Below are 27,040 nucleotides of genomic sequence, written 5' to 3' on the forward strand. Positions count from 1 at the left end.
GAGCTCCTACTATTTTTGGTGCTAGGGACACATGGACGGACAAAACGGACACAATCCCCATACCCCGCGAAACTTAGATTGGAAAAGAGAGACACAATAAACAAGATAAAACAACTAGCCTCTGCCGTCTTCGCACTATTTCTTTGATACGTCTAGGACAGCGTTTTTCAAAGCGTGGTCTGGGACCAGCAGCTCTGACACCACCTGGGAATTTGTTAGAAGTGAGACTTCTCGGGCCCTGCCCCAGGCTTACTGAATCGTGAACAGCTGGGTGGGCCCCACCGAGCTCCTTTCACAAACTCAGGGTGATTCCAATGGATGCTAACAATTGAGAAACGCTAACTCTATATAATGGTACATAGTAAATGAAACAAACAAGATAAGTGAAATATATCATTTACGGAGGTGGTGATAAATCAGAGAACACATAAAGCCGGGAAGGGGCCTATGGCCAGGGTGTGTGGGGGCGATGGCAGTGGGTAAGAGGTCACTGATGGCCTGGGGAGAGGGGAGGAGGTGAACTTTGAGTCAAGGGAGTGAGCACAATTAAAAACCACCTGGGGGTTATTAAAAACTACCATTAACATTTATTGAGAACTTACTGTGTGCCCTGCGCCATTCTGAGCTCTCTACAGTATTGTTTAAATCGAGCTGATCCTCATGGACTCAGTGCAGAGCAGATACTGTTTTTCTCCCCCGACTTTACAGACAAGGGAGTTAAGATAAATCTTTTATTTACTCCCTTCAGCTACTTGGAACAATAGGTATTATTATGATGAGATTTAGAGATGAAAAACAGATTTGAGGATACAACCCACACAAGGTCCAACAAACCCTTCAAAATTTGACCCACACCTGTCTTCCCAGTCCTATCTCTCATCACCTTCCTCCCCCACCCTTGCCCTCCCACCACGCCTTTCTCCCAGAGGCCAAGAGGACTGCTGCAGTGATGCAGGGGCTAGAACCTCATTTCCAATGAGGACGGTCCCCAGGAATGAGAATGGTACCTTCTGAAGATGAGGCCTGCCGTGCCAGCAGGGGTGAACCTTAATGGGAGGGGAGAAAAGAGAGCAGGGGAGCCAAAACAGGCAGAGAGCAGTCAGCCTTGGACCAGGGAGAAGGCAAGAATAGCAGGGTCATTTGTTTGGTCCAGCTGTCCTCAGGCAGCACTTTAATGGAGACATTTGGAGCCTGGGACAGAAGCCAGCAGCAGAAGCAGCCTCCTGGGCTGGCTGAGTGTCCCTCCTACCCTTGGCCTTTCAGGCTGCTGGCTGCTGGCCAGGGCACCGAAGCAGTGAGAGGGACCGGACCACTATTGTCCAATGCTTATCAGCAGGCCAGCAGAGAGGGGTGACCTAGCCCTCACTCCACGCCCCCCACCAGGAGTCAACCTCTCCGTGGCATGTTTACCCAACTGATATTGATAGTTGGGGCTCGAGCATTGTACTAAGTGTCCTTTCACAGCCTTAACTGTTCGAATGCTTACCACAACCCCCAGAAAGCAGCATTATTATCAGTCCTACTTTACAGATAAGGATACTGAGGTCTACAGGACTAGGAAGTGGTCCTTACTAATCCAAAGCCTGAATTCTGGATACCAAACCATGATGCCTTTGTATAAAACACGGACACCAGTTGAATTGTCTCAGTCCATGGCCAAAGGCAGGACCTACCCCCCTCCCGAGTGCAAACAGCAAGCATCTGAGGTCAGGGTCAGGACAGGCTGGCCTCCAAGCCTACAGACCTCTGCTTTGGGACTAAGTGAGGATGCCAGGCTCTGGCTTGGTAAAATCTTTAGAATATCACTGCCGAAGGTACTGAAATAATGAGATTTTAATGTGAAGGCCACTAGCCCTATATCTAAAAAACTAACTTCTAAAAGGAAATTCTCCTATGAAAATAAGAAAAGTCCTGGTCCGAATCCTCTATTTTCTGAAGCTCAGCTCAGGTAACACCCCCTCCAGAAAGCCTTCCTTGATCTACCCTCCCCAAAGTTCTTTATCCCTCCATTGAGTGCTAACGGTAGGTAACCTGGACCACTCATCTTTTCCTTCTCCCTCACAGCTGGCATACTTATATCCCCATCTTGCCTCTTCTGGTGGGAATAAAAATCCCTATTCCCTCTGTGCTGAAGATCACAGGTCCTACAACTGACCAGGTACTCAATGTAGGTTTATTGAGTAAATGGCTCTTGTGAAAGGCTTGGACAGTCTATCCAAGAGAACAAACCTAGTATGGAGGACATTTGTATACAACAAATCATGGCAGATCAACCCAGACTCTCTAGAGCTTGGGACTATGCAGTCCTTTACTGACGCACCTGGGTACTTCAGCTGGGCCCTTTGTTTTCCCCCTTTCCCTCATCCCTTCCATGCTGAGAATGCCAAGAAAGGGGACTTCGAGGTTTCCCAGGTTCCCAGAGGAAAAACTCCATGTTTTGGGACTCACAACCCCAAAAAAGAGACATGATCTTCCGAAGAGCCATTGTCTCCTCTGGTCTGAATGGAGTCCCCTCTGCCCCGAAGGCTGAAAGCGAGGCTAGGGGATGGACATAGAGGGTCCTTCTTTTTCCCCTTCCCCCTCTCCAATATGGACTCCTATTTGAGAGGGCAACTCAGAACTAGTTCATTCATTCAGCATTTCCTGCCAGTCCTGGTAACCCAGGTGTCAGGAACGTAGTGGTGAATGGCGTACAGATGGCCCAAGAGAGGCCCAACATTCTACTGGTCCCTACAAACTGGCTGTGTGGCGTCTGGTAACTCACTTCACCTCCCTGGCCCTTGGTCAGTGAAAGGGGGTACACATTCCTCCATTGCCACTCTCTGGCAGATGAAAAGCTAGAGCTCTTGCTGAAGTGCCAAGTACTTGGGCTTCCACTGCTCCCTAAAGGAAGAGATCACATGCCATGCATCTCTGTATCCCTCATCAATCTTTAGAGAATGTGGGGGAGACAAGAGCAGATTAACTGGGTGCACTTCCTGCCGGCACGAGCAATGGCTTCTCTCTTGCTACCTGTGAGTAGAGGCATCGGTACATTTGCAAAGCTGTGCTGTAAATTCCAATTTACACCCTCTTTTCACAGATAGAGCCTCCAAGTATATCTCTGAATCGAGCCCAGATATGAGTCATTTTTACTGTTCTGCTGCACACTGCTCTTAGTAAAGGCCACTTACTTATCTGAGGTTTGCAAGCCTGGTTTTCCAGCAAGAAGTTTTGCTTCCTACAAGTTCTCAGATATATCTGCAGTTGCTCCTTCCCTCCAACACCTCAGACATTTTTTTTTCCATTTTATATGCGCAAAAAGCGTGAACACTGAAGCCTCCAGGAGCATCTCCCTGAACCGAGATCATCAGAAGCCTGCTTCAGAATGCTTTTCCCAGCAGACGGTAATAGAATGAGGCCAGGCTTTGATGTCAGGCAGTCCCGGGTTCAAGTTTTGGCTTTGTCACTTATAAACGGTGTCACTTTGATCAAGTTACTTGACCTCTCTGAAGCTTCAGTTTTCTTACCACGAACTGGAGATGCTACCTCCCTTCTGGGGCTGTTATGAGAAATAAATGAGATCATGGATGTAGGGTGTTCATTAGCACAGCACCTGGAATACAGCAATGCTAAGCACTGGTAACTATTAATTCCACAGTTATGATAAAGGCATGCTGAATGAATGAACTGCAAAGTGCTGAATCATCCCCATGATAATCACTCTACAGCATTTGCAACAGGGGTTCCAAGGCAAAGAACCTTAAAAGAAAAAGAGCAAGAAAACATCTAACACAAATGCACCGCTCTTTTATTGCAGCCCAGTCCCCCTCCGGATGGCCCACTGACTTCCTGGAGCCCTAGTCTCAGGAGGGCGCCTTTGACATGCAGATCAGAAGTGAGGAGAGTGACTGCAGCCCGACCCAAAATCGGACACATGGGGGCGTCACGTCTTCAAAGGGTCCTTCCTAGCATCAGAGAAGCATGTCAGAGCAAACCAAGGTGCTGCTCTGACCTGGGTTCAGGCGCACGCTAGGGAGAAGGCTCTTGAGGTTGTTCAGTCCATCAGCAACACTAAGCAGCCCTCTGCTGCGTGCAGAGACTGGAGGAGTTTTAAGATGAGGATGAGTCCCAGCCTTGGCCAAACGGCCCATGTCCGGAGGCATGCTGACAGGTAAGAGCAGAGCTCAGCGGTCTCCCAGACCCAGGCTCCACCCTGGCTCTGGCTCTGACCAGCCACATGATTTAATGCAACTCCCTTAACTTCTCAGAGCCCCTAATTCCTCATGGGTAAAATGAATATATAATAGTAACAGTAATAAAAGGAAGAAGAAGAGGAAGAAGGGCTACTGTAGACGGGAAACATGGCGATCCAGAGCTGAAACAAAGATGGTGCCTGACTTTGAGCTGCTCTCAGGCCAGTAAAAAAGAAGACACTCGGAGACTACCAAAATGGCAATGATGATGGAACTGCAGTTAACATTTACTGAGTACTTACTGTATGACTGGGTCTCAGCATTGGAATTATTTAATCCGTAAGATGCCCCTACAACAAAGGTACTAGTATCATTCCCCATGTTGTAGAGGAGGAAACTGAGGCACCCGCGTGGTAAGCCGTTTGCCTGAGATTACACCACGGCTGAGTGATGGAGCCGAAATTCGAAACCAGAGCTGACTGGTTCCTGGACCCACACCGTTAAACCCCTGCTGTGTACATAGGAAGTGAGGGGACTCAGGTGAAGCGCTGATGTCGATGCCTGTCACACAGCGAGCCCCCCACAAACGGTGGCTCCAAAGATCCCCATTAGCCTTCGCTAGAGCCCTGCTGGAGCTCCGGGGAGCATGGAGGCAGCCGCCAGACCGACTGCTGGGGCTGGGATGGCTTCAGGAGAAACACCTTGCTGCCTGTGTCTAGTGGGCATGTGGGAGGGGTCTGGAAGCCTAAGAGAGAGCCTGTGGCTCATGCATGTGGATGAGCAGTGGGATGGCCGGGTGAGGTGGCAGCAGCATGAGAGAAGGATGGCGCAGGCCTGGGGTATGGGGCGGGGGCGGTTGTCTGCAGTGCCCCTGAAAGAACTTGGCCTTTCCCGGGAGGGTAAGAGGGTCCCCGGTGGGCTTTACGCAAGAGAGTGTTGTGATCACTAGGGTTTGAGGAAGATTTCTGGGGGCCAGGTGGAGGGTGAGCCAGGCAGAGCCAGACCGCAAGCCGGGCCGGGGCTGACGACAGGATGCCTGCCTGCTAGAGAGGCTCCAGCCGAGTGGGTCATTATTCTCTTTATAAGAGCCCACTCATGAGAAAAGATACAAACTTCCAGGGTTTTGGCTCAGGCAAAGAATTTTAATGTGTCAACAGCCCTGCGATCTAAGGCCAGCCATGGCTCCACGCAAGGGTGCCAGGCTGGGTGCCCATTGTCAGCGCCACGAAACTGCTGACAGGCGCCCTGAGGTCTCCTTGCTCTAGAGTTCACGGTGACCTGGCGTGCACTGCAGTCGTTCATTGGGCCTTAAAGATTGTCAGATATGAAAGATGATGGTATTTAATTACCATAAAACACAAAATCTCCAGCTGCCTGCGAATGCCAACAGGAAGAGTTATTTGGCTCCCATTAAAATGCCATCGAACACCACTAACTCGGGACGGTGATGTAGCAGGGCTGAGAGCTCAGCTAATGAACCTTGGCCTCCACGACCAATTTAGAGAGGCCAGAAAGCTCTTTGTCACCACAGTCGGCAACCAGGGTCTGATGGTCTGACTTCCAGCCTCGACGCTGCCTCCTTCGAGCTGTACAATCTCAGACAATCTCTTTAGCCTGCAGTCTAGCTGCTCCATCTGTCAAATGTGTATGAAGGCACCTTGCAAACTGTGGGATCCTGTGTAAGAGGTGGAGACGACTATCACTGTTATTATTATTAAAAGATTTTATTGAGGGAGGCTTGGGTGGCTCAGTTGGTTAAGCCGTTGCCTTTGGCTCAGGTCATGATTCCAGGGTCCTGGGATCGAGTCTGGCATTGGCAGACTGCTTGGCAGGTAGCCTGCTTCTCTCTCAGCCTCTGTCTGCCACTCTGCCCGCTCATGCGTGCGTGTGCTCTCTCTCTCTGATAAATAAATAAAATCTTAAAAAAAAAAAAAGGAAGATTTTACTGAGGGGCACCTGGGTGGTTCAGTTGTTAAGTGTCTGCCTTCGGCTCAGGTCACGATCCCTTGGTCCTGGGACTGAGCCCTGCATCTGGCTCCCTGCTCAGCCGGAAGCCTGCTTCTCCTTCTCCCACTCCCCCCGTTTGTGCTCTCTCACTGTGTCTCTCTCTCTGCCAAATAAATAAATAAAATCTTAAAAAAAAAAAAAAGATTTTATTGAGAGAGAGAGGGAGCACGAGCAGGGGCAGAGGGAGAAGCAGGCTCCCTGCTACGCTGGGAGCTCTGCATGGGACTTGATCCCAAGACCCTGAGATCAGGATCTGAGCGGAAGGCAGACACTTAACCATCTGAGCCACCCAGGTTCCCTGAGCTTTTCTGGGACTCCCCTTCCAGTTTTCTTGATGAGGGGCAGTAAAGGGTACTCGGAGGTCACAGTGTGGCTGTGGAGAACGCTGGGTGAGCACAGGCTACAAAAATGCTCCGCATTGAGAGGCTGTGATGAGGGGACCGTGTAGAACCCATGCACAAGACTCATGGTGGGGGTAGTCGTATTACAATGGGAGTGTCTGGAAAGGGAGTGTTTTCTGGTGTCACAAGGACAGGAAGCACAGCAGGCATTTGGCAGGAGGGGCCGGGAAACCCAGCACAGACGGGCGACCCAGTGATCCTGAGGGCGTGAGGTCTGGTGAGCACTTAGTGTAGGCCTTCCTCGTTAGTGAGAACAGGCAAACAGCCACCGTGAGGCCGTGTTCTTGTTTGCCTGCTCTACTACCACCCCATCGGTGCTCACTCTCTGCCCTTCTCCAGCACAGGTGTGGCTAGGGGTTAGCACAGCAGGGTGCTGCAAGTTGGGGAGTGATGTGGAGGGGACCCCCTCTCCCCATCCCCTGCAAGGCATCATCTGAAGCAGTAACCTCTTCCTTCACAGCTACAGCACTTTGGAGGTGGAGTGGTCTGGGAAGCTTCTAGGAGGAACAAGAACTTGAACTGAGCACAGAAGTAGAGATAGGGTGGTAGTGTATAAGGAGGAGGGAAAGGGCATTCTAGGCAGGGAGGCTGACACAAGCAGAGGCCCACAGGCTGAGAGATACAGGCTCCTTTGGGCAGCAAGGATGGTACAGAGGTGAAGGAGAGCAGAGGGAGAGACCAGAGGCCACCTGTGAGAGCTGGGGGTTCCCCTGGGACCCTGGAGCCAGAGGGGCAGCTTTCAGGATGCTTAGGGTGCTCACCCCAACTTCTGGCCTTCTCAAGCCAAATATTTGTCACAGGAGTGAACCAGAACCCCCAGGCTTCATTACAATGTGCATGGGATTCCTCATCCAGCAATGAACGCTCTTGTAGGGTGCAAGTGGGGGTGAGGGGCATCCTGCTGCCTTTGCCTATGCAGTGTCAGACCACCTGCTGGACAGAGCTGAGATCAGCACTGCTCTCTGTTCCCAGGGTCACGGCAATTTACAGACAAACCAAGCCCCCAGCATTGGGACCCATCTTCCTCAGCGTGTGTATGAACACCTTGGCTGGGCCACCTGGACGGACTGCCTCCCGACCTGCATCGGCCCAGACTTCATTCTTGAGCTTGTCCCTGTCAGCCACTGTCACCCAGCCACTAATGGCCGTGTGACCTTGGGCAAGGCACTTAACCTGGCTGACTTCCAGGTTCCCCAGCCGACAAACAGGAGGCAGCGGTGGCTGGGAGTCTCCTCCATTTCTAAAATCAAGACTGTATGATCCTTGGCAGATGAACCTGGGACATTTGTTGATGAGCAGCTACATACAAAGGATGTGCCCAGCAGGCTGTATATTGGACTATGCTGTGTGATTAGGCACCAAAGAAGGCAGGAAGATGGAAGAAAGAGGAACATAGCTCTTCCTTCCTCCTGCCCTCTCTTCCGGCTTCCATTGCTTTCGCAAAGGTCACTCTCCACAGGCCCAGTGCTTGATACCAGAGACCCAGAGGGAGCAAAGTCCCTGCCTATAAAATTGGAAAAGGCCACCTGCAGCCACGGGGGAGATTTTTTTCTGGGTACATGGCTTTCCCCCAACTTAAAGCTGTGTCCACCTCAGGCAGAATTTGTCCTGGGAAAGCATTCCGCGCTGTCAAGTAAGTTTTCCTTCCTCCCACTGTCCCCTTCTTACCCTTTTCAAAAACAGTCTGACCTTTAAACTGTTAGATCAAGTCCCGAATCAACAAGAAACAATATTCAACGAGTAAGATTAGATGTGTGTGCCTCACGTGGGGGTGGAACTGAGTTCAGTGGAAGTCTGCAGTGTGCCAGGGTGGGTTAAGAAGCTCATGGAAGCGTAGCCGGTCGCAGTCGCAGAAGTAAAGCAGTAGGAACGAGGCAGGCTACAGGCACACTGCGCTGATTAGCTGGACTGGGTCCTGAGGAGCGATGCCTGGACCGTGTGTCATGCCTGCATTACAGAGGCTGATCCTACCCTGAGGTCTCCGGGGGTAATGTTCTCCCTGGCTTCCTTGGGCAGTGAAGGGTTTAGGGACTGTGTTCCTCCGGGTATAGACAAAGGACCAATGCTGTTAGCCTAAAAAGGAGATGGGTTAGGGGAAAGGGCTTCAAGAAAGAACATATGTCTAGGAGTCCTGGTGAAACACAGAAATGCCCGGTGATTAGATGTCCAAGCTCCATCACTCAAGCCACACAATGCATAGCTGGGAAATCACACACGATTACATGGTGCTGTAGAGAGTCCTAGATTAAAGAACCATCCCCAGCTTTGCCAGGAACTCACTCTGTGCCTTTGGGAAAGTCCCTTCCTGTGTCTGGACCTCAATTTGTCTGCCTGAAAAATGAGGTTCCTTCTTCTTATAGGTGACCTCCTGAGGCTCTTTGCAGCCTGTGACAGCCTGATTCCTTGTGGCTTCCCTTACCCCTTCAGGGAATCTCCTGGAAAGAAGATGACATGTACAACAGTGCTATTGCCCCCAAACAGCTAAAGGGTGGAAGAAGGGGCAAACCTATTCCTTGGGGCTTTAGCACCAAGAATCAGGACAAAGTTCAGAAATTACCTGGAGCCCCCAGCACTCAATTAAGGAAACCCTTCTTCCTGCCAAGCTCTGCAGTGAGCTGCTTGCCAGGTGAGCTCCCCGTCACAAAAGTGGCACCTTAAATAGCCGGCCTCTACCTCGTCCCTGTACCCCAAGCCTCTGCCACTCTGGTGAAATGCACACCGAGCCAAACCTCATGCCTCACTGCTCACTGGCCCCCAATTCTACTGCTCTCCTCAGCTCCTGATCTCACCACAATCCCCCGGGCCACCAAACCAGACCCTGGGGAATCACCGCCGCCTCCTCCCTCTTCTACCAGATCCTCACCGCTCCCACTGTCACTACCCCGGGTCAGGTCTCATCAGTGGATGCTGAGGCCAGGCCAGAGCCAACACTGGTGTCCCAGCCCACAGGCTCTCCCCCCTCCAATGCATTTGCCATCCGTCAGCAGGAGTGAGCTTCCTATAAGAAAACAATCTCACCGCTCCCTCACCATAAAGCTTCTGGGGCTCCCCAGTGCCCGTAGGACAAGACCCCTTGCTATCTGGCCTGAGCCTGCCACTCCAGCACAGCACCCACAGCTCTCTGCTTCCTCTTTAAAAGGGTGCCAAGGTTAACAGGCTAATTATAAACCGTTCATGAAACTGCTCACTGCCTGTCTCACACGCACGGCTTTGAACGTGCTGTTTTCTTAGGCACAGATGCCTTTCTTTGTCCCATTACCCAGCTAACTCAGATTGCAGTCACCTTCTCTAGAAAGCCTTCTCTGACCACCATCTCCACCCCCAGTGTGGGCTCAAAGCACCTCTTCTGGGCTCCTCCAGCCCCCAGAACTCACCCGGAGTGGTCGTACTTTGTTTGTACAACTGTCTCTCCTACCAGACGCTGAGCTCCAGGGACAGAGGTCTTATCTTAACATGTCACAGGCCGTGAGGCCAGAAGCAGATGACTCTGCTCTCTGGGATACGTGGCAGGCTCTCTCACCCACGGGCTGCCACTGATTCTCAAGGGCCATGGTGTCACCGGGGCACTCCGATCTTTCTTCTCAAACTTGACCTGATGTTCTCCAAACTGCACGGGAAAGACGGCTGATCACTGAGGTGGATATAAACTCTTCATATTTTAATCAACAGCTGATGATGCCAGGAAGAGATAAAGAGGAAATCGTGACAGCGACTCTCAAGGCTCCCACGGGGAAGAGCCCACTTTGCTGAGACTGATGTCAGCACGGAAGGTCAGGGCAGTTTATGAGGCCATTTCCTAACCTGAGCACCCCCCCACCACCACCACCACCACCACCGCTGCATGGCCCCTCAGCAGGCTGAATACCAGCACACAGACAGATGTCTTCTCGTTAGCCGTGTTCATATGTCTCCCTGCATTGTACATCCCTCAGGAATTTTGAAGAAACTGCTTCCTCTTGGCAGTGCAGACACGCTAGATGGAAGCAACAGGCCGCTGGAACCCACAGAGCATTGTGCATGGGGGTTAGGTACCCTGGCTCAGGTTCAGTCTGCTATGGGTTCAAATCCCACTTCCCCACTTACACACTGGCTGCCCTACACATCTCTTCTGGATCCTAGTTTTCATGCAGTGAATCCCAACCAAACAACACAGTGGCCAAGAAGCCAAGGACTAAGACAAAGGGAACTTAATTTGAAACCAGGCTCTACCACTTCCTAGCTCTATGGCTTCCTGAAAGCCTTGATTTCTTCACCTGTAAAATGGGGATACTAGCCCCACAGACTGCTTAGTGCTGTTTCAGGGACTTAAGGAACACCGTGATTGGTAAACAGATGGGACTCATCGGAGGTGAACTAATAACTCACTCTCAAGAGCTCCTTAGAATTACATCTAATTACAGTCCCCTTAGGCTAGAGGATCTTCAAGAGCTGAGATCTTATCTGTGCCTGGTCTTTCCTACACCTTCAGCTGGCTTCCCTGTAAAAGGCTATTGAGCTCATTGATAAGTGTTGAATGAAACTAAATAAAGCCTTTGTCTGTGTAGGTCTGGGACCCAAGAGGTTGTCGGGGAGAAGAAAATTAACATTTATGGACATGTGATGATGAGCAGGAGGCTTATTTCATCTCCAGAGCAATGCTGTAAGGTGGGTCTTAATTTTCCCATTTTACAGACAAAAAACCCGAGTCTCATAAATCTGCTCCTGTCTTTGTCTATGAACTTCTTCAAATTTTTTTCAACAACGGGATATCTCGGGATCTAGCATCTGGAACCACTTTATTAAATGTGACATCTTGGTTCAAAAACAGAACAACAAACAAAACAAGAACCATGCCCGTGGCCACACCACTCAGGAAAGGATAAAAGCCGGGGCCCCAACACAGATCTCCGCTCGTTCTACTCTTGATGCCCCCCTAGAGGCAGCAGAATGAGAAAAAATAAATTCTCAAGTACTTAAGCTATAGGTATTAGGCAATTTATTAAACGCAAAAACTTCCAATATATTTTTGTTACGACTAAGCAACACTTGATCAATGGCTACATAGATGAGCACAACAGGCTCTACTGTTTGATAACACACTGTACCCACAGCCCTAAGAGGCAGGTGTTGCCATCCTTGCGTGCATGAGTAAACTGAGGTGGCTTGCCTCAGGGGGCTTGCCGGTAAGCAGAGACTCCAAGCCCCGTGCCCTTCACAGCCTCTAGAAACCACATGCAAAGACCTCCTACCAGAGGCACCTGCCCAACCCCAGTAAGTCTCAGGAAGCACGGTGACCGCTGCGCAGGCGGTCTTTACCTTCTGGCTCAGGCTGTAAAAGGGCGCATTTAGGGGGAAAGGCAGAAAGCCATCCAACTCATTATACAGATCACAGAGATGCTTTTCATCATTTATGACATGATCGCATGTGGATTTTCCTTCTGATACAAGCTTGGGAGATCTTAGGCAGGTGTTTCATCCATCAATGTCCATAAACCAAGACATAAGAGAAACAGATAAAAGGAATTTGTCCTCCTGAAGTCCTCTGCAAAGTGTCCAGCTCAATCTCCAGGCCACTGAAATGTAGTAAGAGTACTAATAACAGCCTCAGAGCCCCGAAGGCCTCCAGGGTGACTAGCTACAAAGCTAAGCATCTTTAAGCCACTTGCCCCATCTCCTCTTCCCGAGTCCTCTGAGGTGTAAGGGAGAGAGTTCGGCATGCAGTCTCGAGAGCCGACAGCCTGGGTTCGAATCTCAGCCCTGCCACTTCCTAGCTGTGTGGCCTCCTTCAAGACACTTGGTTCTTCCTGCGCCCCACCTTCCCGACGGAGATGACACCCGTGGGGTGGTGGGAACGACTGACGTACCGTGCCCGGCGTGTGGCAGGGAGTCACAAGACGCTAGCTATGGCTATTTCTGTTTTACAGACGAGGACACTGAAGCTCGGAGAACTTGCTCGTGCTCCACCACTACTCAACAGCAAGACTGGATTTCAAGTCTAACTTCAAGCCCCCCCGCCATGGCGACAGCCTGCTCGCCACACCCCACCTCGCCTTCCGCCGATAGAGTAGGAGCTCCATCAGCGGTATTACTATTACTCATACTTGAGAGCGCCTCAAGTGCCGCCCTCCTTGTCAGTGCCCTCCGAAGAGGACTGAGCCTGGCTCCTGCCCCTTCTCTCGCTGCGGCCTCACGTGCAGCCTACAGCGGATGTCCTGCGGCAAGGGCACAGTCGGTGCTAACTTCATTTCAATGCAGAAAGTGTACAGTTGGTGGGCGCCACCTGGGCTCATTCCCCAAGCTAATTCTTTTCTCTCAGCTGTGGAATATTTTATTCTTCCAATTTCAGAATCTACTTATGTTAAAAAAGATAGAAGAGAAATCCAATCGGCCCAGCTCAGGTCTGTGAAACAAATAATGCAGCCACCGTAGAACCTTAATCCAACAGTTCTATTCATAACCACAGTGATCACCGCTCTGCCTAATTTATACGGCCCGGGGACTGCTAAAGCAGACGTCTCTTGGCAACACAGGATGCGGTGCCGAGACTCCCTGACACTGCCAAAGGGGCGTAGATCACCAGGCCTGGCATCTCCACAAATCTGAAGCAAATCTGGATTTGGAGGCCCATCCCCCAGGAATTCCGCCCACGCCCGAATGTCACACTCCATTTTCTTTTTCTTTCTTTCTTTCTTTTTTTTTTAAATAAGGGAATGGAAGAAGTAAAGTGTTGCCTGGCTGCTTCTTTTGTTTCCTAGGGGAAAAAAATTAAAATAGAAAGGCCAACCTGCCTCAGTGTTCTGGAGAGGCAAAGTGCTTCGGCGTCCAGCTGATATGGGTTTGAATCCTCCTCTGCCACTCACTAGCTGTGTGATCTAAGCAGGTGACATAACCTCTCTGAGAGCATCTATAAAACAGAGATAATTATACCTACTCACAGGTTGAAAACAAAGAGACAACAGTGGGTTTCCTACTAGACTGTGGCCCTTGTATTCCCAATGCCTAGTAGAAGCACTACTTTATTATACATCTAATATAAATGTTTGCTGACAATGTCTACAATCTTAATGTCCATTGTTTACTGAGAGAGAACTATGTGCCAGGGTTTGTGCTAAGTTCTTTTCATAGCACGATCTTACTTAAGCTAAAGACGGCACTATAAAGTATATATTAGTATCCTCTTTCCAGCTCTGAGACAACCAAGGCTCTGAGAAGTTAGGACACTTGTCTGGAATAGCACAGCTCATAGGAGGGGGAGCCTCTGGGAGTCCCAGACCACAGTGACAAAGCCAGGATTCAGACTCAGGCCTGATAGCGCTCCTTCTCTGTCCTGCCTCCTCCTTCCATAGCACCCACCAAACTTGACACAATGCAGACAGCGTATCCCCAAGGCCAGTTAGTTCCCCCTTTCTTTCTCTTTTGGACCTCTTATGTCTTGGGATTCCCCTGGGGCAATTCAGAATTCAGGGTAATACTTCAAGATACTTAGAGGAATTAGATCCCCATTTCCAGCCAATATCTGTTGGACATTTGCAATGATCTTGTTCTGTGTTAGTTACTGTGCCTCCCCCCCCCCCCCCAGTTTTCTGGACCATCCTGATGAAATCAAAATGAGAAATCAAACTCTTCCAAATGACCCGGGGGAGGGAAGATGCCCACCCAGGCACCCAGGTGATTTGTGCCCTGCCCATTATCTTCAGGTGGCAAGGTGGTCAGTAGGCCTGGGTCCCAGTTCCCGGCCTGCCATGATCTTGCTGGCATGCGGTACAGGCACCCCACCTCTCCGGACCTTAGTTCCTTCCTGTCAAAATGCAGCAAATGTGGAGTGTTGGGCCTGATTCATTTGCTCAGCGAAGATTTCTGTTAGTTGTTGCCACACTCTCCACTCCCAGAATCCTATTAATAATCCCCCCTCAATTACTCTGTATTTTAGAATATTTCATTTCTCACACATGCTATATTCACTAATGAATCATTAACTGCTTTCCCATTTTTTTTTTTTAAATCAAACACATGTAAAGCTGATAATCAGAATTTCTAACAGGATCCAGAGAATTCAGTCAATGGATCCCTAGCGCCCAGCCCATTGCTGATATGAAGTAGGCCCTGTGTTTACTGAATGAATCAATGAGTGAATGAATGGACAGATGGATGAATGCTTGATACTAAGCAGAAGGGCACCAAATGGTGGGAAAATATGGAGTCAGAAGGACTTGGCTCTGAGTTCCAGCTCTACCACCTACATACTGTTGGTATTAGAAGAAGTCACTTAACTATCTAAGACTCAACTTTCCCATCTCTGAAAGGAGGACAATTAAACCTATCTTACCTCACTGCTGTAGAGCTGAATAATAACAGTAACGGTAAGGAACATATTGTAGCTAACACATACCTAGGGCACACTCTGTGCCAGGCCCAAGTTTAATATATGTACAGCCATACATATATTAACTCAGTCTTCATAATAACCCTGTGGGCTAGTTACTATTATTACTCCTGTTTCACACCTGGTGAAACTGAGGTATGAAAAAGATATTGTGGGGACATTTGGGTGGCTCAGTCAGTTAAGTACCTGCCCAGGGTCCTGGGATCGAGTCCCACATCAGTTTCCTTGTTCAGCGGGATGCCTACTTCTCCCTCTGCCTGCTGCTCCTGCTGTTTGTGCTCACGCTCTCTCTCTGACAAATAAAATCTTTAAAATATATATATGAAGATATTGTGGAACTTGCCCAAGGACAGACTTGCATCTGGAGACAGGATGCAAACCTATGTGGTTCCAGAGTCTGTGTCCTTAATCCCTCCACTCTACTGCTCTACTGCAGCACAGGGCATGCTAACTCCCATACTAACTGAGCAGAAACCTGAAGGCTGGCCAGTGTAGCCTTACTGCAAGACGGTATGCACATTTTCCACCTGGACTTTTTATAAGATTGGCAGTTCCCCAAGGCACCCCGATATCTTCATGCTCTGCCATGTCCAGGAACCAACTGGGATTTGGTATGAGGTGCTGTCAGAGACCAGCTCTGCTGGTGACTGTACCACAGTCACCACTGCTGTCCACTTAGCCTCCATTTCTGGAAGACATGCAGGATTCCTCTTGCTCAAGGCTGTTTCCCTCCCTCAGGTCTTCACCTGTTTAATGTACCTATGTAGCTTTTGCTTGTCTGCCATCCCTTCTTCTTTTTTTTTTTTTTTTGAGAGACAGAGTGAGAGAGAGAGTGTGTCCACATACATGAGTAGGGGAAGGGGCAGAGGGAGAGAAAGAATCTTAAGCAGCCTCCATGCTCAGCGTGGGCCCCAATGTGGGGCTCAATCCCACAACTGAGGTCATGACCTGAGGCGAAATCAAGAGTCAGCTTCTTAACCAACTGACCCTCCCAGGAGCCCCTTCTAACAACATAAATTCTCTCTGTTTTGGGGAGTCCTACTCCCAGACTCTGAATTTGGATGGAATTGGCTTCAGGGTGGCTACTGAGAGCACCTCCATTCTTCCAACCAGGGTGTCTAATTCAGGCAGGGCCATGCGACCCTGGTCAGGCCAGTCCCTCCTGGGCTTTTGCTGTAGCTATGGGGGGGGGGGGGGAGTTGGGGGGTGGGGGGGGGAGACACTCTTTTACCTGGTTTACAAAGTGGGTAGCATATATGCCTGGAGGGTTTCCTTTTATCAGATGAGGATGACTGCATAAGAATAAGGCCAAGGCAAAGGGAAGCAAAGTCCAGAGACAGAAAAAGATTCAGAAAGACATTATTTGAATGCCTAGATCTAGTTGCATTGATACAAAAATGATCCCCTGGACTCTTCACTTATATCACCCAATACATTGTCTTTCCTTGAGAAACCTGGGTGGAATTGTTTCTCTCCCCACAGCTTGGAGTTCTGATTTCTCAGCCGAGAATACCTTTCCTAGCCTCCTCCTCCATCATGAGGCTGGAAGTCAACTCAGAAACCGCAACACCCTCTGTACTCTGCAAACAGACCTGGCTTCACCCTCTTGCGGTCCCGGAAACCTGAAATCGCAAGATGCCTGCACTTGCACCCCAGCACACCGTGTGTGTGCACACGCATGCCCCCCAGGGACTGTGAGCCCTTTGGGGTGACTTCTTCACTCCAGTCCAGTGCTTGCCACATGGTAGGTGCATATGCTCTGACATCACCCAAGTTGAAAGCCATGATCACAAACATCCCCTCTAATGAAGAAAGAATGCTCTGTTGCTATCAGGAATAACCATTTCTACCTCAGAGCAAAATGTCCTGTCGTGATGGCTGGATGGTAGATCACGGGAAAGCATCCTCTTCCAGGTGGCAGAGCATGACCTCTGTGGAAATGGGAGCAGCTGCAGTGCTGAGCCTGGAGGCAGGGGGAAGGGCTGTCCGCTGGATCACGGTTCCACAGTTCTCCGCCTTGGTGAAGTTCTCATCCCCCCGTGGCATTACTCATGGATGCTGTTACGAATCATGCTTACTCACACTGATTTCTTTTTTTCTCCCTGAGGACGAACTACCTCATCCCTCCCTAATCTAATGGCTGAAATTAGGCAAAAGCAGCCATCTGATACATGTTAGGCATCACCCCAGAAAGGAAGTCATCAAACAAGACATCACAAAAAAAACCTTTTAATGTTTCCGTTCTCTTAACTGCCCATGCAAATCAGGCAGAAGGATTCCAACTGGAGAAAAAGACGCTTGAGGCTGTGGCTGTCACGACCCTTCCTGTGTCAGGTCACCCAGAGAAGGTATCTTTGTGCTGGGCTGTTCTCCCCCAGCAGCAAATGCTGAGCCTCCTGTGTGTCGGGCACATTCCAGGCTCTGTCACCCGTGTTACGGCACGGGGAAATTTTGTTGCCACCGTCCTCATTTCATACATGAAGATACTGAGGCTTGAGAAGGGAAGAGATTAGCCTGAGGTTAGCCAGTCAGTGGTGGATTCAAACCTAGGACTAGCTTGGCTCTACCAGCTCTTTCTACTTCTCCCTGCAGGTGGTCTCTTTCTCCCTCTCCCCAGTGCCACCCACCAACATGAGAAGTTACAGGGATTCAGGAAAGCTGGGAACAGCCAGTCCTATGAATAGTGGTGTTTTTATAACATGCTGGATCCCATCTATGCCCTGGCATGACTTACACCTATAAAGAATGGGGGTGATGCGTGGTCTGTCATCTCTGGATCCCCCTAGATACCAGCAGATATCCCAGCTCCCTGGAGCTGTATCTTGGCAGGGAATGTTGAGTCCCAGGGACCACATCCAGTCATGGGTAGACCACACCCAAGGGAACTTCAGACATAATCTCTGCCCCTTCTCCCTCTCTGCAACTCCAATGTGGCATTTAGGAATATTTCTAAATGTCAAAAACTGCTGTGAAGGCAGAGTCTGACTGCCCCCTTTGCACACACTTGAGGTCTGAGCTATCATCAAAGACACCGCCTTTGCCACTGCATGCGTGCCTTGTCTGAGCCCATGTGTGCAGCAGAGCCCTGGAACCGACCACAGAGTCAGGGACTGCAGGCAGGCTCCCGGGGACTCCTGCCCTCCCACTAGACAGATGGGGAAGGCCTGAAAATGGAAGGCCCAGGCCTACAGCAGGGAGGCAGTGTCAGTCTTCAGGAGCCTGGTGTCTGGTTCACGGCTAAGGCAACTCTCGTCCCGGACATATCATTGGACTGAAGTCACATACCACCGATTTCACCTGTGATTTTGGACTTTCTCTGAAGACCATAGCATTCCCTCAGGGACCTCAAACCCATAGACCCTTATCTGACTTCAGGGTACAGACTCAAGGCAACCCACGCTCACTGGTACCTCCTGTGTATAACGCCATGGGATAGGCCCAGAGTGAGGGAGAGAGGCATGAACAGCAGCCCTGGCAACAAGGCACTGAGCCTCCTAAAGGAGTCAGGCTTGGAGGCAGCACATCTTCGCTGGGTGCAGGACGGGGACTGCTGCTCTCGGGCTGTATCTGGAGTGTGATGGCGCTGGAAGCAGCTCGTGTTCTCTCACAAAACTGGGAGGGCGCCTAGGAGAAACCGATGCCAACACGCAGCAAGGCATCTGCAGAACGTTTCCATGCCGGGCCTCGGAGGCCATCTCCAGAGGCCCCGAAGCATGGGTAGAGTTAAATGCTAGAGAACAAGGATAAAAGATGCAAGGACAACCTGAGCCAAGGCAGGCAGGCAGAAAAGAAAGGGAGTGTGGTGGTCTGTACCATTCAAAAGACAATTAATTAAGCCCTGCCCTTCTGATGTCTTTACGATGACAGTTCTTATTACTTAACTCTCTTCCTGGGTTTTTGCCCGGTGTTTCCAGCTCAGCTGGTGTGTCTCTACACTTCTTTAAAGCTCTGTTTGTCCCTGGAGTCCACGCAGTGCTCTGCATATGACAAAAGCAGACTAGAATGTCCCTGACAAACTGGGGACCACATTCCTGTATGATAAAGAGTGCTGGCTGGACGGGCACAAGAGTCCATCTCATTCCTGGACAGCCTATCTGAGGGCAGGTTTTCACATTAAAAAAATAAAAAGATCCTTTGCATGGCAACACAAAGACTAGGAGTGAAAAATGCCACAGTGAGCAAATCCTGGTCACATGGTTCTACACTGTGTTTAGAGCTCAGCAGGTATCACGACCTCAAAGGCCTAGGACCTCAGGTATGAGAAAGGAAGTTAACCAGAAGTATTCCTGCAGTAAAATAAAGTACAGCGGCACCACAGAGGGAGCAGCAGGTCAGGGACAAGGTCAGACGGAAGGGAGGGGAAGCAGGTATGGCGAGCGAGCAGCGTGCTGTCTGGCACAGAGCCTGGGCTCAAGGCCCCCTTGACTTCCCCAGTGTCTTTATCGCTAGTTCCTCAACCCCAGATCAGCTCAACCAAGAATTCCTTTCTTAAACATTGTTATTCCTTGAACCCCTATTAGAAGGCAGGCAATTAGGAGCACAGAGGATGCAATGACAAACAGGAATGGCGGGTCCCGGCTCTGAGAGGAAGTCAGAGCAGTAAAAGATGCAGAGCCACGGGCAGCAGGAGATGGTCAGGGCCAGCTCTGTGGGTGAGGGAGCACTGCAGTCATGAGGGGCCCACACTCAGAGGGCCTGGCCCTGGGTTTGATGTGTTAGCACCATCTTGAAATTCTTAAACATTTTTGAACAATGGACCATGTATTTTCATTTTGCAATGGATCCTGCAAATGACATAGTGTGTCCTGGATACAGGAGTTTTTGCCTTCTGACTTCTGTTCTGCCTATTTCCCACGGAGTAGTAACAATGTGATCTGGGGAAGTGATCTCCACTCAAGGTGCCTGAGTGATCTAAGGGAGATCCCATCCCCTGGGCCAATGTGTGGGTCAGGAATGAGCATGTGACAAAATTCTGGCCAGTGAGCTTTGAGGGGGATGTTTGCTGCATGCTCCAGGAGAAATTCTTCTTCTCTTTTCAATACTGAACAACAGTAAGCCAGTCTCTCCTGCTCACTGAGTGAACAAAAATCAGCATGAGTCTGCATTGCTATTAGTAGCCATCCTACAACAACAAGGAGGGACCAACCTAAGAAGGATAGAGCAGAACCATGGAGAGAACCTGAGTCCTTGATGACACTGTTGGTCTTAGAACGCCCAACCCTGCAGCCACCCTATCTCTTAGCTGCCTTTTCTATGACACAATATATTCTGATATTTGGGTATTTTTGGTTAATTGCAGCCTAAAACATCTTAACTGACACTGAGCCAACTTGGCTTTAAGTCCTGATTCTGCCACTCACTAATAGTAAACCTTTGGGAAAGTCCCACTTTCTCTCCTCCATAGGAAACTGAGGGCAAGTAATCACATTTTATAAGACTGTAGTGAAAAATCAAAGGAGGCATTGCTAGTGAAGATGCTTGGTTGGCGTGTGGCGCATGGCAGGGGCTCAATAAGTGAAAGGTATTATAATGATGATGATATTTGGACCTAACAGACAGCGGTCTACCACTGCATTTCCTGGTGATGAGTTGGTTATAAGCCAAATTTCCCAACTGTAAGTAAAAGCAGAACTCTTTTAAAAATATCTTCTTTTTACATAAATAGCAATTTGTAACTATACTAAGAAAACGTGACTAAGTTGACAAGTAAATTCAAGTACTTTGTACATAACAGAGGTAGTTGGTAAGTTGCTTTCTCAGAAATCTGGACATTTCCTGGTCCCCTGTCACACCAGAGGTTTCCTCTCTACGGATGCTAATATCAAGCTTCATCTACACACGTGAAGATGGCAAAGCTGTGACTGCATAATTGAAAATAATTTCATACCCACTGCCACCGAGACAAACCCTAGTTTCTATTCTTGTGAAAGCAAACTTCCAAATCTGAATTCTTACTCTGCACTGTTCTTTTGCAAACTGCCAGCCTTTCCCTCTTTTGCCCTAAACAAAACAAAGCAAGAAGCACCAGTTAAGCTACGTGTGATCTCAGCTTGGGAGCTACATTTTGGGTGTAGCGTGAATTCTAATGCATTGGTGATGGGTGATTCACAAATTCTATCCATCAGTGTTTAAGCTATTTTTACTTCCAAAAAAGTGTGTTGGGGTGCTGGGGGAAGTGCCAAGGAATAGTTTTGTTGCCCATAACCTGGACCACTTTGTGACTGGGTAATTCCAAATGAATCTTGGGAAATTCCAAGCAGAGGCAGTGAGAGAGTGAGAGAGAAAAAGAGAGAGAGAGAGAGAGAGAAATTCTCAACCTCCCTAACTGATACTGGTGGGGAAGAAAAATGCAGGAGAGTTGGAATCTGTCAGCAACTTGCCAAACACCTATCCAAATTTGGGAGTCTTCTAAAGACGGCACCAGCTATGCTGGAAAGAAGGTGAGAATGTAGATGCTTTCAAACACTCTTCCATGTCAGTTTGTAAAGTGTTTCCATGTGGTTCTCTCATACAGTCATTCCAGAAGTTTGCTTCCCGGCCTAAAGCCCGTCCACGGCTCCTCATTTCTTTCAAGATAAAATTCAAGTTCCTTAACTGAGCATTCAAGTCTCCTAAAGATCCAGGCCCCCTTACTGCCTTATAAGTCACCACATCCCTTCTATTAAGGATCTTGTCCTAGCCACACTGAACCATTTGTAATTTCTCAAACAAGGCAATAAAAGAAGAACAATTAACAACTCCAGGAAAAATGAAGGCATGTATAAGAATTACTGGCTCAGGAGAAACAAAACAAACAAAAAAACACACAAAAAAGAACCAAAAAGCCAATATTCTTATACAAGCATAATTATATAACCAATGACTACATATTTAACCAAAAAATGATGATCATAATTATGTTAGAGTTGTAGGGAGAGGAAAAGCAAGAGAGTGGACAGTGTGGGAGTTCTTCCATTGGAGGAAGTCAACAGATAATGCCTAAAATTGATAAATGAAGAAATACCAGTATATGCACATTACTTAAAAACAGGAAGTTAAACCGCAGGGGAAATAGGTAGCAGAGATCAGAGTTGTCTGCTGGAGAGTGGGACCTGGGAAGAGGAGAGGACTGGGGCAAGGGACTGCTATTTTTCTCATCACAAACATTTCACCAAAATTTAACTTTTAAATTTCTGTGTACATATTTGTTTTCATTTAAGAATAAATACAAATAGGGACGCCTGGGTGGCTCAGTTGGTTAAGCAGCTGCCTTCGGCTCAGGTCATGATCCCAGCGTCCTGGGATCGAGTCCCACATCGGGCTCCTTGCTCCGCGGGGAGCCTGCTTCCTCCTCTGACTCTGCCTTCCACTCTGTCTGCTTGTGCTCGCTCTCTCCCTCTCTCTCTGACAAATAAATAAATAAAATCTTAAAAAAAAAAAAAAGAATAAATACAAACAGAAGTATTTTTTTCCAAGAAAAAAAAAAAAAAAAGCCATAGAGGCATAGCTTTAACACTGGGTTTGATGTTAATATTACAGTTTTAGAGAGGCCACAGAAAACAGAGTGGCTTGGTGGTATCTCACAGATGGAAATAACTCACTTTCTAATGTGGTGAATACCAGTGATTAGAAGAATCATCTGGAATCCATCAGTGACATAGGCTTTTGAAGGCTTTGGAAATGCTGATTTACCTGGCTTTGCAGATGATGATTTTCTAGGTTTTGGGGGTAGACGTTAACATCTTCAAGACACTATATTTTTGCGCACTAATATTATAAAGCAATGATATTCCACACAATATGGTTTTCCTATACTATACACCATTCCAAGTAGGGTTTTTTTTTTCCAGTTCACTAATACTCAGCGAAGCATTAGCTTTTAGTCCACGTGTACACATGATGTTGCAAATTCTCTCATGTGGATTATTTTGCTGTACGCTTGCAGCTTATTTCTGATGAATTATTTGCTTGTGTGCACTGTGGCTACTAGCATAGGAAGTGATTTAATGTTAAAGTACTTTGCTAGCTCCTGTGTGCCATTTTTTTAACTGATATATTCACTTTGTCTGCAGGGATTGCATGGGAATTTATTCCAGCTTATTCCCAAAGAACCAATAATATATTACTTTTGTATTGGAAGAAAAGTAAGTAAAATTTGTAAGGGAAGTAGCTGGTTCTACATCACTCCCTTTCTTCTCTCTTCTCTTGAAGATAATTAAAGTATCAAGAAACATTAGACCACTATAAGGTAAATGATGTCAATGGAGAAAAGGTTTATACAGATCAAAACCGAGAGATATCTTGAGGGAAGGAATGGGATTTGAACAGTGGGTACTATGGCTCCCAGCCAGAGCTTTTCCTTATAGAAGCTTTTACCCACAATATATAAGGTAGCAGTGCCTCCCAAGGGCTCAGTAGACCAGAGGCCCATGACTGACACTCACACACTCCTGCGTTAAGTCAAAGGGCTCTGCGTTTTTAAGGCTTAGAAAATGCATGTGAAGCTTTCTCCTGATTTCTGCTACCACCGTCCTTCAAGTCAGGAACCATGTCAAAGCAAAGAATCTATCAGAGAGTTGGCACTCGGGCAGGCTCAACGCTCTCTCTTCCATCCCAGAAAGAAGAAAAAAGTCCTGCTCTCTCTTTTAATCACACATCATTCAAAGCAACCCTCAGTAACAGAGTTTTCATGTCCAACGTCCTGATACCGCGAAGGGTATGTTGTGTCTCTCGACTGTCTTGTTGGGATCCCTGAAGCCACTCCCAGGACAGCACCAAACCTCCATGTCCCTGCCCCTGGGCTGCTGCCGTCTAAACACAAGGTCCTATCGTAGGGCCACTGCCTTCTCTGAAGCCATCCCCATCATCCGCACCTACCCCCATTCTGCCTCAGAGGGCTGGGCCCCAGGCCCATCTCCCTACTCTGCATCTCCCTCCAAAAAGAACAGTCCCCGCATGTCCTGGCTCTTTGTCCAGAGCCAGCCTTCCCTCGTACCAAAGCCCCGTGCCTTCCAACACTTTCCTGGGAGAAGACGAGGGGGCCCAGGGAGGAAGGAGGTCTGCTCCAGAGGCTGTCCCACCCATCTCTCTAGAAAGTTCGAAGAGGCCAATATCATGCTTTAAGAGGCAAGAAGGGTTTTTCCCTAGCCTGGGAAGAAAAAACACCACGCCGCCACTGATTCCCAATGCAGCAGCTCTCAACTACTAGGATATGTAAATGTATGTATGATGAAGGTGGAACAATTAGAACAGTGTGCCAATAGTTCAAAAATTTGTAAGAAGCTTGACAGACAGATTCCATAGCCTTGAAACATATCTCAGAAGACATGAGAACTTACTATATAATAGAGGGAGGAGGAAAATGTGGGGGTTAGTGTGGGCTTTCAAGTCAGACCCACACAGGTTCAAATTCCAACTCTCCCATTTATTTGCTGGCTGTGTGACTTCCCACATGCTGTGTGGAATTCCATTTTCCTGATAATTAATGGAAATAATGAAATCTAGTCCATAATGACATAATAAATTACTGTCTTAAGAATGAAATAAGAGTACATGACAGATATGCTCAGCATGGCGACAGGCACCCAGGGATGGCCATGAACCGGCTAGATAGGGTTTTAGGGTGATGTCAACTGGATTCGAAGCCAGTTCCGCCATTTCTAAGTTGGAAATTCTGTCTCACTTTCCTCCCCTGCAAAATGGGGATAAGGGTTACTTTACAGATGTGAAGATCCCAGTACAATGGTGTTATGTGCTTCCCACATTTTTGTATCTGTGACTTGCGTGAAGGAAAATGCACCGGGCAGGTGACTGGCGACAGAGGCTGCAGCTCAAGACCCATCCGGGTCATGCACCTGCAGGCGCCAGCCTGCACCTGTGGCCCCGCACCACCACGCAGAAAAGCTCAGCCTCAGAGTGCTCATTCCGCCAATCTCTGGCCCCATTCACCTATACATCTGGCCTCCTCCAGGGCTGCCTGTAAATTCAGATCACTCCGCTTGCTGTTGGGATGGTACAGACACTCGTGGAGGGTACACTTGGCTGTCAGCGGACGCTGAAATTGGCAGGACAAAGACATAGCAATCAAACTGCTTCCGTGTGCGGCAGGTAATTACAGAATCTGCTAAATTACAGTGATTAGGCATCGCCAAGGCGAAGTCAAAAGAAGTCTTGGGCAACTTGAGAGGTGGGAGGGGGAAAGTTTAATTAAACAGCTCCTTGCAACTGATTTAATCTCTCCCTTGGAAGAAACAGCAGGTTCAGAAGAGACCAGAGGGAGAGAAGGCCAGTGAAGGGGACCTAGGAAAATCCTCCCACAAAGGGACTGCCTAGGTCTTTAAAGGCTTCTTGGGGAGTAAGTGATGAAATGGGAGATGGTAGCCTTTATCATGTTAATGTTAAGACTTAGGTTGAGGATCAGGGCCTCTTGGGGGACTGTGGGGGAGGGGGCGCTCCTGTATAGTTGTTGAGAATATCCTGCGGGGGCTGGGACTGATCTGCATAAATTCAGCCAAGCCAAGCTTCAGGTGGTTTTAGGTTTTCCCTTGAAGGAGTTATTCTGCTGTGTCGAAAGTTCACCTCCCCCACATTCTGTCATTTTAGTGCAAAATGTGCCTTTTTTAGCCACCTAACATTGAAAACAAGGGGTGCTCAGCTGAGAGCCGATTTTGCCAGCATCAGTTTCTTTGAAGACGAATTAAATTTAGATACTGGACAGAACAGAAGCCATGGCAGTGGTGAGGTGGGATGGGGTGGGGTAGGGGAGGGGGAGGGGGGCAGAAGGACGGCACAACTTAGACTGGGGCAGCTCTGTGCCTCTGTCCAGGACTCATTTGAATTTTCCCAGGAGAGCTTTACAGAGAGGGATGGGCTTCTACAGACCAGAGAAGTGACTGTGGAGCTGGTGGTGCTCCCAGGGGTGAAATAGTTCTAGAGGTAAGCATTTCATGCTTGTGACCTTGGATGGCTTCTGTGATATTTCTAGGCCTCATTTTCTATATTGGTGCAATGGGCATGCTTGTTCTGGGTACCTTAGACAGTTACAATATGATGGAATAATATTGAGATTATTAAATGTGATTGATGTAGAAAGAGAAGCAGGAGAGCTCAATCTTCCCAAAGCTCTGATTCTACCACTGTCTTTCTCAGAAACTTGCTGTGATTCCCCACTGCCCACTGAATACAGCCCCATTTCCTCTCTGATGACAGAGTCAGTTGTGGTATTTAGTAAGAATGACAGATTTGGAGTTAGTCTTTACACACACAAGTCACTCTGCCTGAAACACCTTTTCTTCCTTCTTCAGGGGGCTGTTACTCATCCATTAGCTGTGTGTGATCTGGACCTTAACCTAACCTCTCTGAGCCTCAGTTTGCTCATCTACAGAATAAGAAAAATGCAGCTACTTGGGAAGATGAAATTCACTCACGTAGGTGAAGCGGCCTGGGCCACAGTATGCTGTCAGTGAATGCTTATTGAAGGTGACAAAGGTCATACTCTATAGATTCCCAGGAAAAGGGCAGGAACTTTATTCAAAAACTCTTGATTGTAAACTTGAAGAACATCTCAGATATTTAAAAAAGTGAACAGTGTGGATCAGAGCCCTTTCTTCTGACTGTGGCAGTGATTAAAACCAGGCCTTTCGCAAAGAAAAATTTGACACACTCTAACCCTTCAGAGGCAGGAAGCCATCGTTAAAAGGTCATCTTTTCGACTCAGACTTCATACGGTCTGGGGGAAGGGTTCCAAATGGTTATACTTTCATTCTGCTGTGTTGCCAGGAGGGTTTGATAATCCACAGGGCCTCGTCTGTTGTTCCTTAAGCAAACATCTAATGTAATTTGAAATTTCACTTCATCATTTTGATGGCCGCCAGCAACTCTTCCTCTGCCCCCACCCCCATAACCCTCCCTTTCGGGGAGGTTAGGGCCCTTTCTGAGCAGCCAAAAAGTGCCAGTGCTACGTGGATTATCTCTGCCCACCAGCCATGAAGAAAATTACAAAGCAGATTGTGGTGCCCTGCTCACGATCTCCCCATGTGGCTTGTGAAGTTTTTCCTCCCCTTCCCTCTCTAGCTCTCTTTCTGTCTCTTTCCAGAAGCCAGGGTTTTTTCAAGGCA

At 48.5% G+C, this 27,040-nt stretch overlaps 1 protein-coding gene across 1 annotated transcript in view; it reads right to left on the reverse strand.

Annotated features, from left to right (window-relative positions):
- The window catches only part of TENM4 (teneurin transmembrane protein 4), a 376,128-nt gene that overhangs the window by 227,253 nt on the left and 121,835 nt on the right, over window positions 1-27,040 (reverse strand). The window lies entirely within an intron of this gene.

This window comes from Mustela nigripes, chromosome 1 (genome assembly GCF_022355385.1).
Source record: "Mustela nigripes isolate SB6536 chromosome 1, MUSNIG.SB6536, whole genome shotgun sequence".
NCBI lineage: Eukaryota > Metazoa > Chordata > Mammalia > Carnivora > Mustelidae > Mustela > Mustela nigripes.